We start from the raw sequence: 16,496 nt of genomic DNA on the forward strand, positions 1-16,496 counted from the left end.
TAAAATAATTTTATCATTAAAATGTTTTCAGTACTCGAACACTATGAAAACTCTATGAAAGGCAGTAACAAGTTTTATATTCAGAAACCTAAAGTATGTATCAGCAGCAGAATGGAGCTAAAAATAAATGTTTGTTTCAGTTCTATGAAGCTTTGAGTATTTTGGATCAGTAGTACTGCTGTGTTTGTTGCATCATATTGCTGTAATGGTTTATATGCTTTATATATTCTGAGGTAAGTTGATGAATATGTTACATCATATTCTATAAGGATGTTATGTGTTTGTATACTTTCTGCCCAGTTTGACCCATTTAGCAGAAGTCAGCCTGTTCAAGGCTCTGATATCTATTCTGTATGACTTAAAGCAGTTATGACATGGTCTGATTTTCCCACCCAGTAAAAGAATATTTAATATATCAGTCTACTCTTCATTCTATCATAAACGGTTATCACAGCTCATACATTGTCTTTGTACACATGTAAGCATTGAGCCAAGTTTAGTAATGCCAACATAATAAAATAACGTGTGTGTGTGTGTGTGTATACAGATGTTGTGTGTAAAGATGCTTGTCTTTGAGTGAAGATTCAAGGTGATAGGAATAATAAACAACTGCCCCTCAAGATTTGACACAGACTTCAGGCTCACTGCTGTAATAACTAATAATGATAAATATAATGCTGACTTTAATATTGGCCATATTATATTTACATGACCAAAGTGAAAAGCGGGGCAGCCGAGTAAAAACAGATGATCAAAAAAAATGTCTCCTTCATTTCTGTCAAAGCTGTATGAAACGTTTCCAGCGGTTAGTATCATGGTTGCTAGGCAACCTGAGCAGCGCGACGGAGGCTAGACTGTCCCATTTCGGAAGCCTCGTACTTCCGGCCTTCTCGGTTTTCGGATGACGCGGACTGCCACGGCCGGGTCCTCCGAAGGATGCAGACCCTGAATTGGGATACAGCCAATGAGATGTGCACACCTGAAGGGTGAAAAACCCAGGCAGAGAAAAATGACCCCAAATCACGCCCTTATGACAGGATGGTACCTTTTGATGTGATCCATCATTGACTGTGAACATCACAGCCAACTTTACTACCGGTCATGGTCCCTGGGTTTCTGTTTTCTTTTGGATTTTATGATTATTTGGAGCTCTTGGTATTTTTTTTTTAAAGACTGTATAAGTTTTCCCAATATTCCCACTAGTGTAAAATTGTTGTGTATGTGTTTGTCTTAGCTTTGTATTTGCTAGTTAGTTCCTGTTTTATTTTCACACTCATTTGTATCCTGTGTCTTGCATATAGTTATAATTTCCTTGTGTTTTAGTCTTAATGGTTTCATCTCCATCTCGCTACCCTCCTTCGTTCAATTCCCCTGATGGCCCTCGTGTATATAAATAATGGTGGTGTCCCTGAAGTCCTTGCCTCAGAGCCTGTTTACCTCCCCAGTGTGTCACCTGTCTGCCTTAGTTTGCCTCTTTGTCTGCAGGTTCTTTGTTTTTGTTGAATTCTTGAATCAGCCAAAATAACGGCTCACCTTTTGTTACCTTTTGCATTTGAATCCACTTCCTGCAGTCCATAATCGCAGTACAAATTACAACAAATTAAACAGTTTAACCTGTGGTATCTATACCTACCTGCCAAGTATAGTATTTTCATGCAACCTTTGCATAACATAAAAAAAAAAATTAAATTGTAAAAATCTAAGTTTCTCACTGACCACTATTTCACTGAGTCACGACCTTCCAGTCAAACTAACCTTCATCAACCGGGTACAAAACATTGTTGTGTATAGCTGAAGGATAGTTGTACCAAACATTGTTTTGTACCCGGTCAAACTGAACTTCAGCAGGTACAAAACAATGTTTATATGACTGACCTTTTTGTACAATGGAAGGTCATTTGGAAGATCAGTAGTCTAGCATACCCCCAACCTGTTGCTGAGCCTGGTTCTGCTGGTGGTTTGTCCTCTTTAAAGGGAGTTTTTCCTTCCCACTTTCACCAAGGGCTTGCCTGTTTGGAGCTATGGGATTGTTGGGTTTTCTTTGTAATACTGTGAAGTCTTTACCTTATATGTTATTTTTTTGTGCTTTCTGTGAAATATACCAGCTGTAGACAAAGATACAGTTGATGTATTTTATATTATTTGCAGTGTTTGAAATGTTGTATTTTACAATATACTTAAAATGCAGTAAAGTGTGGTGACTTTAAGAGAAAGGAAAGGAGAGATTATCCCTACACAGAGAAACAAAAAAGATCTTCCTCCACTATTTAGCAATAATTGGACAAAAAATGGATCAGATTAAAATAAATTTGTGCTGCCCCCAAATCTTCTAAATACCATATTTTATTTGCAATAAAAAGGCAATAAAACATTACGAAAACACGTCATCACACATAAAACTGTATTATTTGAAAATTGAGCATAAAGAATCGAATTAAACCGATTATTCTCCAAAAAAAATGCTCCCCATCAGCGTCAAATGTATTAATATAACTGCTGCATATGCTCCACCATTTTCTGCTTTACTAAACATCTTCTCCACATCACACATGTTCGCCAAGATGTTTTGCAAGATGAAACTCTTTGGGCATGATGATAAATCACTGAAGCTCATTTATTTGCTAATGCTAGCTGTGTTTCCATATGAAGCACAAATCCTAACTTGTCTCAGAGCATTGAAAGCGGAGCCAGTGGCAGCTTGCTTTACATGCTGGTCTCCCATCAGTTTGCTGTGAAACCAGAGGTTTATCCACATGCAGAAATCCTCCCCCCGACAAAAAAGCTGCTGTCCTCTCAGCTTGCTCATCTCCAGCCACTGCTAACGGGAGAGACTCATATGACAGAGAGAGCTACGGTTTCCTATGATTGTGAAGCAAGCGTATCTTTCAGTGAAAATAGCTGACCGTGGCCACAAGATGGCAGTAATATAGGGGATGTATTACAAGCTTTATGGTGGATGTCTGAGATGAAATGAGAGAGACCAATTTACGGTGGTACCACTGATTTTATGTCTACTTTTCGATTTGCAGGCACTGCTTGCCTTGCTTGTCTTAATGGAACACCACTATTTAAATGTTATTGCTTGCTTCTCCTCTGTTGTGCCAGCTATATGCTGGAGTACTGCAACCGCAGCTTTATTTACAATTGTACCATGAACACACTAGTATGTTGAGGCTGTAAGCAGCGCGTGGGACACTTTCTAATTACCAAGCAAATATCTCCATGCTCTCACTGACAGAAAAAAGCACGCGAAAAATCAACTCATTCCACAATACTAGCTATTAACCAACCCATCGGATTTAATATCTAATTAATTGAAGGTGCTAATACAACACTGGTCCACTTAAACAGTAGCAAAGAAATGCACATAATGTTCAAAGGAAGCTCTTACAAAGTCACATTACTCCCATGCAGGTACTTTCAGATTGGACCTATCATTCGGGCCCCTCCCATACGTACCGTCCAGTCCTGAGATGATGTGTTTAACCAGACTTTAATTTCAGTCTGTTCATTTTCCCTTCCTAGTCACATTCACTACATATATTTTTATTCATGAACAAAAATATGAAGCACCCCAAAAACACTTGCTTCCTAAAAAGTCCCCATATCATATTTTTCTTTCTTTTTATTAGATTTTCAAGACCACATTATTCGCTAAAACCTGTCAGCTGAAGTGTGAATACAATCATTTGTTAAGGAGCATCTGTGAATTACAATCAGTAGGATGCAATTAAAAAGCTCTTTAGCTCTCCTCCCATCATTTTTCCAACAGCCATGTTCTGCTAATAGCTTTGGATCATGGCTAATCCTTACTGCAAATGGCTCCTAATCCAGTGGGCCTGCGTTTGGTTACCTGAGGGAAATACTATCCAGGTTTGCTGCTACCCCCACTGCAAGCTTCCAGATTAGTCCAATATATATTAATCCCTCCATTTATCTTTGTCAACTAAGGACCAAAAATAATTTAAGAGTGAGTAAATAAAAGCCACTGCAATAAAAGAGGCATGCCTCAGACAGAAGGCAGGTGCTTGCCACCTCATGCACCTCGTCCCTGCCACTGACTCTCTAATGAGCTTCTCCGTATGGTAAATATGGCTCTGCTCATTTTCCTCATCAACATTTCATGGGTTAGGTGATTATCCTTTTCAAGCAAACAGGGGATGTTTCAGAGTTTCTAAAATGGAAAAATAGTCATCAAAAACACATGACGCCTCACAGCCTTCGTGTTTGTTTAGAAGATGAAAAGAATGAAGAATTTTAGAGAAAAAAAATGTGATTTCGAATACGCTCGAAACTTGTTTAGAAGAAAATGGAGGCGACACTTAATGACCTGTTTAAAAATAGAAGTAACATCACACGTTTTCAGCGGTTAAACCTTTAGGTTGCCTAAATTATTCTCATGTGCTTGTAGACACTGATCAGCTGAACCCTGGAGAACACGTCCAAAGTTTGACATTTACTGTCAGGTGGGCGACTAATAAATACAAGAGCAAGGGTGTACCACAGAAGGAATGTGTCTGAAGTTTTTTCTGAAGGTCCAAACATGATTTCAGTCTGATTTCAGGAGGCTACTAGTCCCAAATACTTTTTAAAAGAAGCAGTAAACTTTGGAAATAGGAGGGACAGTCATCATGACATTTTTTTTTTTTTTTTTTTTTACAAGAGAGTGACTCAGCAGAAATAAAAGTCTGAATTGATCTGTAGATTGTCCTTATGCCCTGCTAGTGGAACTCATTACAAGTGGCACAGACCAACAGGCATGCTGTGCAGCCCCACCGTTTCATAATAGGGTGCAGATACACCATCAAAGGTAGGGTTACCTGTGTAAAAGACCTCATGAGGATCACGAATGGTGGTGGAGTCTGCTTTTAACGTTTCATGGGCTTCAAGATTTTTTTAAAGGAAAAAAATTGAAAGTTTTTTTTTTCTTCTTTAGCAGATGTTGCTTAATGGTTAAAACAAATATACAGGAAAGAAAGAAAAAGAAAGACGGAGCTTGTAGGACTTGATTACAGGAGGATGCAGACTGAAAGAGACTAACAGTGATATATCAGTGAAAGTGTGTGGTTACTGGGCTGATCTGCTGGTAACTTTGAAGTGCTGTGAATGTCAACACAAATATAGACAAACGTCATGTGTACACAAGGACACACTCGGTTTGCAATAGCAAAAGTGATCTGGCTCTTACGACTTGGCACTGGTCAGTGGTTACGATTGTGAAGGGGGGTGTTTTATCCCCCAAATCATGATCTTTTTCTAAACCCAACCAGGCGAAAGTAAAAACTGAGTGAAAAAATCTAAACAGAGTAAAAATTAGATTTGACTGATAGATTTTCACAAAGTGTTTATATACACTCAACAAAAATATAAACGCAACACCTTTGTTACTGCTCCCATTCCCCATGGGATGGACGTAGAGACCTAAAATTCATTCCAGATACACAATATAACCATCCCTCCCAAACAGTGGTCACAAATCAGTCCAAATGTGTGGTAGTGGGCACATCTGCTATATTGAGATAATCCATCCCACCTCACAGGTGTGCCACATCAGGATGCTGATCTGACATCATGAGTAGTGCACAGGTGTACCTCAGACTGCCCACAACAAAAGGCCACCCTGGAATGTGCAGTTTTTTGCGCTATTGGGGGTCTGGGGACCCAGAACTGGTCAGTATCTGGTGTGACCACCATTTGCCTCATGCAGTGCAACACATCGTCGCATGGAGTCTATCAGACTGTCAATTGTGGCCTGTGGAATGTTGGTCCACTCCACTTCAATGGCTGTGCGAGGTTGTTGGATATTCGTGGGAACTGGTACACGCTGTCGTATACGCCGGTCAAGCACATCCCGAACATGCTCAATGGGTGACATGTCCGGTGAGTATGCTGGCCATGCAAGAACTGGGACATTCTCAGCTGCCATCTGCCCTGAACAATGTGAACCATGATTCATCCGTGAAGCGCACACCTCTCCAACGTGCCAGACGCCATCGAATGTGAGCATTTGCCCACACAAGTCTGTTACGGCAACGAGCTGGAGTCAGGTCAAGACCCCGATGAGGACGACGGGCATGCAGTCAAGCGTCCCTGAGACGGTTTCTGACAGTTTGTGCAGAAATTGTTTGGTTGTGCAAACCAATTGTTCCAGCAGCTGTCTGGGTGGCTGGTCTCAGACGATCTTGGAGGTGAACCTGCTGGATGTGGAGGTCCTGGGCTGGTGTGGTTACACGAGGTCTGCGGTTGTGAGGCCGGTTGGATGTTCTGCCATATTCTCTGAAACGCCTGTGGAGACGGCTTATGGTTGAGAAATGAACATTCAATGCACGGGCGACAGATCTGGTTGACATTCCTGCTGTCAGCATGCCAATTGCACGCTCCGTCATTGCTTGTGGCATCTGTGGCATTTTGCTGTGAGACAAAACTGCACATTCCAGGGTGGCCTTTTGTTGTGGGCAGTCTGAGGTACACCTGTGCACTACTCATGATGTCAGATCAGCATCCTGATGTGGCACACCTGTGAGGTGGGATGGATTATCTCAATATAGCAGATGTGCCCACTACCACACATTTGGACTGATTTGTGACCACTGTTTGGGAGGGATGGTTATATTGTGTATCTGGAATGAATTTTAGGTCTCTACGTCCATCCCATAGGGAATGGGAGCAGTAACAAAGGTGTTGCGTTTATATTTTTGTTGAGTGTATATAGGTTGTATAACTAAATAAATTAATAAATAAATAAATAATCACATTTTCATTCTTTTCATGAATTCAAGCTACCACTGAATTTTTCCCCTCACATTACCAAAAAGTGAACATTACACCACTGTGGCAAATAAATCCCAAAAAGCTATTTTTTGTTTGCTTGCTTCAAAAACTATTTATTTTTCGATCCAGGATTTATAATCTACCATCTGGAAAGCTCAACTGGATTATTTACCCACAGAAAATATGCTGGTGAAAAATTCATGTCTGTGTGTCAGTCTGACCCTTGGTCATCTTCTGTCTCTCCCAGAAAAGCCTCTCGGTGCTGTTGAGTGAAAGATTTTGGAGAGGAGGGTGGCCATGCTGTCATCTCTCTGCAGCCTGTGCCTCTCCTCTCCTCCCACTCCTCTTTTTCTCCACATGAGAAAGAAGGACAGCTGCTGACAGCTAAACTTGTAGCCTCTGTAACACGCAGGAGCTCAAATGACCTTTAGTGGCAATATTTAATTAGGGTCAATATGTATAGCTATTTCCCTCCGTCTGTACATCCATCCATGGAGCCTAGCAGCTGCCATATTGTGAAAGTAGCTATGTAATTTAAAATAATTAGATATAAAAACAATTGATGGAAAAAAAATCTGTTTTTGAACACGATGAGTAGTTGAATTTCCCTTCTGAATTGTAACACCTGTCAAAAATCAAGTGACTACCCCATGTTATTGATCTCATCCCAGGAGGAAGGCTCTATTTTAGGTTCTTTGACATCAGTTGATCATAAAAAGATGTTTTTCTTCATAGAACAATAAACGGCATTCATGTGGATCCACCGTTTTTCTCTATAGTGGAGACAGATGACATGCAGAAAACCTTGGGACCTCCAACTAACATTAACTGTCAAGTTCATAAGGAAGTCAAATATTCAGTGTGAGGATTGAAACGTAGCCTTATCCATCTGCCTAGCTGAAGGGGACATTTCAAGCTGCCAACAGATTTAAGTGGTCACCGAAGCCCGCATGAGGTGCTCTGTGTATTACATATGACAGCAGTATTTCCATAATCCTACATCTCTGTTAAACACTTGTCTAAATAGTTATAAATCATCACAGGATTCCAGGCTTTATTTGGAAGGACGTAGATTTCCACCCTATAGGCCAGAAACAGTTCACTAAAAGATCTGCTTTGAAGCAAAAACCTTTCAATCAAGTAAACAACAAATGACCACAATATGATTTTAATAATTACAAAGTCCAACTGTCTTGTTTATCACTATGTAATGTCTTGGTACACATCAAACATGTGCATGTGCATACAAAGACAGAGAGCAGAGGATTCTGTAAGAGAACTTACAGTTCTAGAGTAACTGTTAATTTCCTTTGGGGAGGAAATCGGCCACCGGTTAGAAGAGGACTTAGTGAGTGATCCATTTTCCCTCCCACAGATGAGAAAGTTAATAGGTTATATCCTCATCCTCAGCTGGGATTGTCATTTCCTCTGCTGTTGACCTGTACATCAGATGGTAGACTCTTACAGGAATCAAGGTGAAGAAGAACAAACATGAACGCTGGACTCTGGAAGGCTAGGGCTTGCCTGAGGTCTGGGGCTGTGTGCTCTGCTCCACTCTGCCTGCCAGCCTGTGAGGAAAGATTGGAAAAGTCATCAGCACGCCGGGGCCCTGCTTAAACACGGGTGGCCACCACACAAAGTCTCCAAACAAATGGCTTTACATGATGGGATCGGTGTATTATGTGCTGCAAGGGGAGGGGGAAACGCAACATAAATGGCACTTTCTTGTTGAAAGAAAAGTTATGGATGATGTAAGAACGCTGTGTTTGAGGGTGGCCAAAGAAACAGATGAACAGGGCTCTATTTGTCTGCTGCTCGGCCTGGGTAGCTTTTCTATGTCCACAAAGTCAGCCATAAAAATCTGAGCGAGGTGAAAGAAGTGACTTTGGCGCTTTCTTCATGCATACTGACTAAAAGGGTCAGCTAGTGTAAGGGGGTGCAGGGCACATCTGTCAAACTAAACTGCAGCATGCTGCAGAATAAATATGAAGCCCATCCACTATACATTATGTCATTCTGCCATTTGGAACAAAAAAAGCACATTTAACAAACTAATTTATGCAATTGGATCATTTGTCATCTGCATGAATGATGCCAGGGAAACAAGGAGCAGCTTGAATATGACTGTAATAAATATAATGTGTACTACTGGCTCCAGCTCACTCCCTTTCAATATGACCCCCACTACAAGCTTGACACAGTTCCCTACAAAATCTAACAGTGACGTTGGCTTTGTGCTACAAACTTTGACATCGCACGATTTGTAAGCAGGGGTTGCCACAACTCGTGCACAGCATGCCCAGTATCATGTGGTGCTGCATATTTAACCACTGGTGTAAACCAGTTCCATATGGCAATGTAGTATGAATAGCGACCACTAGAGGTCGCCATAGTCACACCACTGATCACATGATGCGTGAGCAGCAGACGGGCCTGCACAGTGTACTCCGTTTTTATCCAAGAGCAGTGATTTCACCATGTGAACAAAACACACACAGACACACAAAAGTTTATTTCAGTGAGTATTGATGTAGATTAAAACATTTAAAATTAAATAAAAATATCTGTGGTTTTCCCTCCTCTGAGAGGAACCCACATCTTTCACCTTCATAGACATGTTACCCCCTCCCCTACAGCTCAGTCCCTCTATAAAGTCACAGCCTGCTCTTTGTGGTTCACATCCTTGACTTTGGGTCCACAGGTCAGACCACCAGTCCCTCAGGAGGAGTGTCCTAACCTCTTTCTCTTTAAAATAACAGCAGTGACTGGGTCAAGCCCACGTCTTCTTCTTCTTCTTTTTCTTCTTTTTCTTCTTCTTCTTTTTTTGAGTAATATTTCCTCAAGATGGCCACCAGCAGAAACAGCTGCAGGTAGAGAATTAACCACAGCTGGCGAAATGTTAACACCATCACGTTCTTAAACATTTGTAAAAGTATATTTTATCCCTTTATCCCCTCTTAACATCTAAAAAGGCTTTACTAAGCCCATGTGTTACAGCCTGTATGGTCAATATAAAAGCTTAATGAGAGGGCTGGATGACTTGACTCCAATTTGTATGTTCTGTTAAGTTGGCGAGTTGGTTTACAGTGAAAGGCTCATTTGTATTTTTAGTTATTAGTGTTACTGAACAAATACGGCTTGCTGTATCTGTCTGACCCACACACACACACACACACACACACACACACACACACACACACACACACACACACACACACACACACACACACACACACACACACACAAATATGCTCACCCTGTTCTTTCTTATTTTTGGAGGCCCAGTGAGGTCTTTAGCCAAATACAGCTTCATACTGCCTGGTCTCCAGTCCAAATGGCTCAGTAACAGTTAAGAAACCTCCTGGGCCCACACAGACCAAAAAGAAACAGAGGAAAAAGTGGAATTGGCAGCCAACCCCACATATTCACTGAGCTCATCCCACCAGGCAGCAGTAAATCATTATGAAAGCAAAAGACATTGTGGTTGATGCTATCATCTAAGACCAATAAAGCAAGCATTTGTAGGAACAACCTCCTCGCAAATGACGGTCAATGTTATGTCAGTAGCATTTCACTCTGTGGCTTTTCACTGGATAACAGAGTTTCAGAAAATGTCTCAAAGGTGCGAAAGGGTTAGAACAATCCTCATGTACATGATGGGGAAAAAAGATTCTGGTTTGTCTCTAAGGTCTGTCTAAGCTTTGTGGCACTGCTTGACAGGAACTGGCCTGGAGGACAGTTTCAGTGTTCCCACAAAGAGATGATTCATTTTTCCTAACAAATCGGGAACCGGACTCCTAATAGTGGTAATAATCAGCCTTACAGTTTCACAGAGTGAAAATACTGAGCTGCTGTTGGTAGAACACAAATGTGGTTTTCAAAGACCTCCTGTAAGAGGCCAATTGGCTTGCTCTTTTCCATGCTCCTGGGATATTATTCCCCCTTGAAAGGTTTGATGTCCAAATAGCCCAAATAAACAAAAAGAGAGGATATGATTAAGGAGCTCTGGTATGTAGGACACAAGAGATTTGCTTGTTAGTTTACTTGTTTCGATTCAGTATTTTTACGCAGATTCTCTCAGACTACTTGAGAAGGAATCACTTGATTCAGAAAGGATTATCTGAACATGTGGTACTCTCCCAGGATGAACTCTGCCTGATGTCCTGCATGAAAGGGAAGAAAACCAAGGGCGTCATCCTGTGACAGGAGCATCTGTTGGCACCTCATTCCTTCTGGGCCTTGCTTTGTGTTTGGCTCCATAGTGGCATAAGTCTTGTCTTGAAAGACGCGGTGCTCTGCCAAGTTCAACCCAGCCCGTAGACATTGGCCACTATTAGCTGGCTTCCTTAGCGGGACAGGGAGGGCAGATAGTGGGGGATTCACAGCAAGACTAGAGGCTGGTGTGATTGCTTTGAATGTCTTCAGCCTCTGCCCTATAATCTGGAGACAAGCTGAGATAGCAGAGCCATGCCATTTGACCACAGTTTATTCTATGAGGGAGGGGAACGTGGCCGTGCAACAGTATTTACTTCATCACTGACTTCATGTGGGTGGTCCCCCCCCCCCCTTGCTGGAATACAATAGCTGAACCAGACACTGCTCACTCACATACTGTCCTGCCTCATTGGAAAAGCCATAAAACACGAGTCATCCAGGGCTCCCAGGCTAAGTTTTCTTTCCTCACCGGTTACCATACATGTCTTGGCTTTCTGACATTTTATCGCTATCTTTTTTTAACAGTAAGTATTTTTTTCTACAAGTGTGGTCTGACAAAACAGCTCAATATCGCAGTTCATAAGTAGATGTCTATCATTTAAAAAGCACTAATTGGACATTTTAGCAGCAGCTTGTCATTACTCCAGTTGACTGCTACATTAACCTAAATGATAATGAGACACAGAGGATGATACTGAGAGTGTGTCTGATGTGATTAGAACAGAGAAACTCTGTTGAGCGGTCTATCTATGATCTTGCTACATGACCTGCGGCCCTGGAAATGAAGCAGGCCGACTTTGTAATTCATTTAAATTGACATCTGACCAGAGAGGAAATCTGGTGAAGTATGGCTTAAATTATTTCATTTCCATTTTTTATGCCTCACTGGAGATAGGAAGCAGCAAAATAAACCAAAGACAAATGATTAAAGTGTTTGCTCATAAATGTTAAACATGTCGGAGTGACTTGCTGTCACTTGCATGTTAGATAAGCAATAAAAAAAGGCAGTGCACACGTAATAAATTACACTACTGATTATAATGTTGATGGATGCTCAACAAGATTCTTTATTCAACAAACGTCAACATAAAATCTAATTTTTTACAGGCTTCTACCTCCTTTATTCTTCAACTTCACAAGTCAAACATAGAAGCATGTGCATGTAGTCGTTGCGCGCACACAGACACACGCAGTAATAGAGATATAACTGGAAGAGTTCTAGCAGCATATGGATGCCATTTGCAAGCTGCGCTGAGAATGTATAGGTCAGTCTTACCCTTTGGTATCTCTCTATCCATCTGTTTTCACATTACTTGCAAATTATAGTGTCCTCCAGACCCAAATGAACATAAATCAGGCCGGTGAAAGTGCAGAAGTTTTCCCATCTGTCATAAAACAATGATTTAATGTACGGGTTGTCAAAATATGGCGCTGTGAATTCGCCCCGCTCCCCAGCAGTAGGAACACAAAGGACCATCTCATCGGAGTAATTTATGGCCTCTGAGGGAACAGTGGGTGATTAGGGCTTAGGCCACCAACAGCCAGAAAAACAGTAGGAGCTCCAGTAAGGATGGTTGGAAAACCTAGACCAAATTTATCAAACAATTCAGCAAAATCTATTTCTGTTTGGAGAAGAGAGCAAGATATATGGCCTGTTTAGTATACTGGTACATCTTTGGAACGTTTGGTTGCACTGCATTTGTGAGTTTTGGAGATTCTACATTAAATAGTTGCAGACCAGACGTGATGTATTGGTCAGCTGAGGGGCCTGAGGCCAAATCAAATATACAAAAGACCTTGTTGGATTTTGAACAACGTATTCGTGTAAATGATGTCACTGCATCGCTATAAAATTATTTCTTCTTGAAGGTGGAGTTTTAGGGTGAACGCGGCTCTGTTCAGCAGCGGGTGCTGGCATCCAACAACAACTGGACTAGTTTGAAAATGCTTGCGTGAACTGCCTTTACCTTAAATGGCCTTTAAAGCCTGAAAGACATACATGGTAACTATAACTGCACAGAGGGAAATGGCTTCCTGTATGGTCAGTTAATATATTATGATTAGCTCCCTACCCCAGTCAGGTTGAGGAAATGCAGGGGTATGGCGGCTGGAATAACAGAGTAACTGTTGAGGGGATGCTCGTTGGCTCCCAGTTACTACTTAGGGTTATTATAGGATTATTGGTACTCACATCTGCCTGTAAATAAATACAGATTTCCTGTGAACCTTAAATGGGAGCAATAAAATCAGCCTAGGTGGTCATGCTGCTATTAGGTAGCTTCATATCAACACAGTCGTTTTTTCATCTCAGAGATGCGAGAAAAGACATTCAGGCTTCAGCAGCTGCAGTTTGATTGCTTGATCTTTTGCAGATATTTAGAATTTCATATTTACCCACTCAACTAAAAAACTAGTTCATCTGCAAGGATCCATTCAGCCCACGTCACATCGATTCATTTTCACCTGTTTTTTCTTCATGTGCGAGGGAGACTTCTTTCATTTCTGGGCAGGTATTTTGTTTTCATCTGTTTTTACAACTGTTGTTTTTGGTCCCTGGTCAGTCGTTGGCTCTGTGTGGGAAGATTCATGCTTCTGGCCCCCACACGGTGAACAAAGTTCAGGGCAGGTGTTTGCTTGAACCTGATTCAGAAATGAAACTGTTGTCATTATATTCCCACTACGAGCAGCAGCCAGGAGTTTTTTATAGCACTTGTAGCATCTATCATTCATATCACGTTGATGTGAAATATTGTAAATATTGTTTGTGGTATTGAAGAGACTGTGAAAGTGAGGCTGTAGGGAGTTGGGGGCGGGACACTAATGTGCATCTCTTGTGAACTGCTGCAACAGTAGATGTTCTCTGTAGTTTGTATACTCAGCAAGGGCCTGACACACATTAAGTAATTCTCCACAAAGCTTATTTGAGTTAATTGCGCGGCTGCCTGGCAATCTCCTGAACCACCCAAGCATCCGCTCCCTGGAGAATGTTCTGCATGTCTGCTAACCAATCAGCAAAAGGGTTCTGCATCGCCGCTGGCGGTCCATCCCGGGATCCAAAGGCTGTTCTGGCCAGATAGTTCGTTATTTCTCAGGAGAACTGCCAAAGCCCTCGCTGGGACTTTTAAACATCAGAAGTGGAGCGAAGTTCAGGGGCCTTTCCAGCCTCGGCCACACAGGCCCGCTATCTGTTTAAACAGCAGGTAGTCCCCAACTCTCCTCTGTTTGTGTCCGTGGCTTCCTCCACCAGTTAGGGGGGATTTTCCCATGCAGTCCAGGGCCCTTGAAGTATATCTCTTTTCCAGGATGGAGCTTGATTGAAAGAAAAACACAATTTACAAATTGCACAAGAATATAAATTTCACTTATACCCTTCCCCCATCGCCTTTTTTCTTTTAGCAGAAATAGTTCACAGAAATTCTGTGTTGTGTTAAAAAAAACAAAACCAAACTCCAAAACCCTCCTTATGATGTGTTTTCCCATGTATTGTCGACTCAAGCAAAGTCAGTCCTATTGATTTTACATTGCTTAGGTCTTTTTTTGCCAGTGAAGTAAACAAAATAAGACTGTAGTACTGTAATACTGTAGGAACTGGCTGGATTTGGCAGGAATGTCTCTCAGAAGCTTTATTTGACCAGCAGACACATATGACTTTTACTGGAGGTCAACTTGCAATCTAACATATTTGAAGGTAAAAAGTTTAGCATTTGATAACAAGTCTCGCAGGATATCTTTTAGCACAGTAGTGCACTGAGCTAACTAGCAAGTCAACACATTAAAGGAGCGACTTTGAGGTCTCAGTCTCCAAAAGGCAGCTGGTGGTATTAGAAGATTAAACATTAAAGAAAACAAGATGAATTTTGGCTTCTAATACTTTCCATAGCTTCAACTCTGGAGATTAAAAATGCAGCGCCCCTCATGCCACCTTTGTACTATAATCTATACAGAAAGATGGAAAAATTGCATAAGTTTGTGCTCTAGCACCTTGATGGACTGCCAGTGGCTATATTGGATAATGAGCTGTTTTATTTGCTCTTGGTCTTAATAATGGTTAGGGTTGCATTGAATCTGTTTACAATCCTGCATATAGAAAAAAAAAGTACTGACTGTGTTTAAGTGCAAGGTGTCCAGCCTATTTGTTCTTATATGAGGAGTGTAGAGTGACACCAGGCTCTAGTATTGAGTGGGATGTGTAAAAGATGGGGGCTAATAATAAGTCATTCATTTAAAACAGATTTGGTCACAGAACTGCAAGTATTTACTGCAGGTATGTAGGTGATGTAGGAGTCTGACAATATTTGGGTCTATATTGATAATTTTGTTACATGACAGTAAAATGAGGAAGAGATGGAGAAGAAAAAAACAGAGTGAAAGACATGAGTGGGAGTTGCTGTCCACACTTTAAAAATAATCTGAATGAATGCACCATATTTCCATCTAAAAACTTAAACAAAATACATCAACCAAACTTAAGTTCTATGAACATGACACACATTTGTTGGTTAAATTTCAGTCAATTAGCTTTTTTGTAGCTTTAATTTATTGACCTTTTTTAACCTTTCATTCCAAATACTTGGATTTAGTAAATCAAAAAGTTTTTACATTCATTTACTCATAAATCAAACACATCAGAGCAACAAAATGTTGCCTTGTTATATAAAACTATTATGTACTTTGTGTAACTAGTGTGTGTTGTTGAATGAACTAATACATGGTTAGAAAATATTGTGAATATTAAGCTTATTGTTTCAATTCAAATTCATTTATTTAGATAACAAAGTTTACCACAGATAAATTACATTATTAACACATCCAAAGAAATGTAACTTTTTTCTGTAACTGGCAGCAATTAACTACTGTTACTGTTGTAACTAGTTCTTCCTCCTTCTTTTATGCTAAACTTTCTTTAGGTCTGTGTACATCCCCACAAACATGTGACACATGGCTTCATCGCTGTTATCTTCATCGTGCCTTTAGCCATGTGTGTATGCTCTTTGATTAAAAACATAAATCTACTGTTAAAAGAAGAAGCACATTATAAGAGTAAAGACATTTCAACAAACACTTGAAGGCAAGACAAAGTTTTCCTATGAATTCTCCAGAATCCCACAAATGAAAATACAGCTTTAAAAATAAAAAATACAGTTTTAACATCATAAGCAATATAATAAATTTAAAAATTGCACTGCAAGAACACAATTCCCTTATGAACACTCACACTCACACAAACACATATATATTATACTGTACGTAAACATGTCATCCAGTTTGGTTACTAATATAGATCTAACCAGACTAATACACCCGACCAATTTGAACCAAATGAAACTCTCTATTCATATCTTTGATTGGTTTACTCAAGCTATACCGTTACATCGGTATATCATGTAAATGCATAGTAATTATGTATTAGTTATTGCATATGTTATTGTCACTATGCACTGTGTACAATATCCATCCAGGAATAATAATAAGAAGCTTACTCTAAGCCTTAGTACATACATGTGCATCGT

Source organism: Copadichromis virginalis, linkage group LG19 (assembly GCF_057382275.1).
Source record: "Copadichromis virginalis isolate Kocher_CV1m ecotype Utaka linkage group LG19, C_Virginalis_male_GT1.1, whole genome shotgun sequence".
Classification (NCBI taxonomy): Eukaryota; Metazoa; Chordata; class Actinopteri; order Cichliformes; family Cichlidae; genus Copadichromis; species Copadichromis virginalis.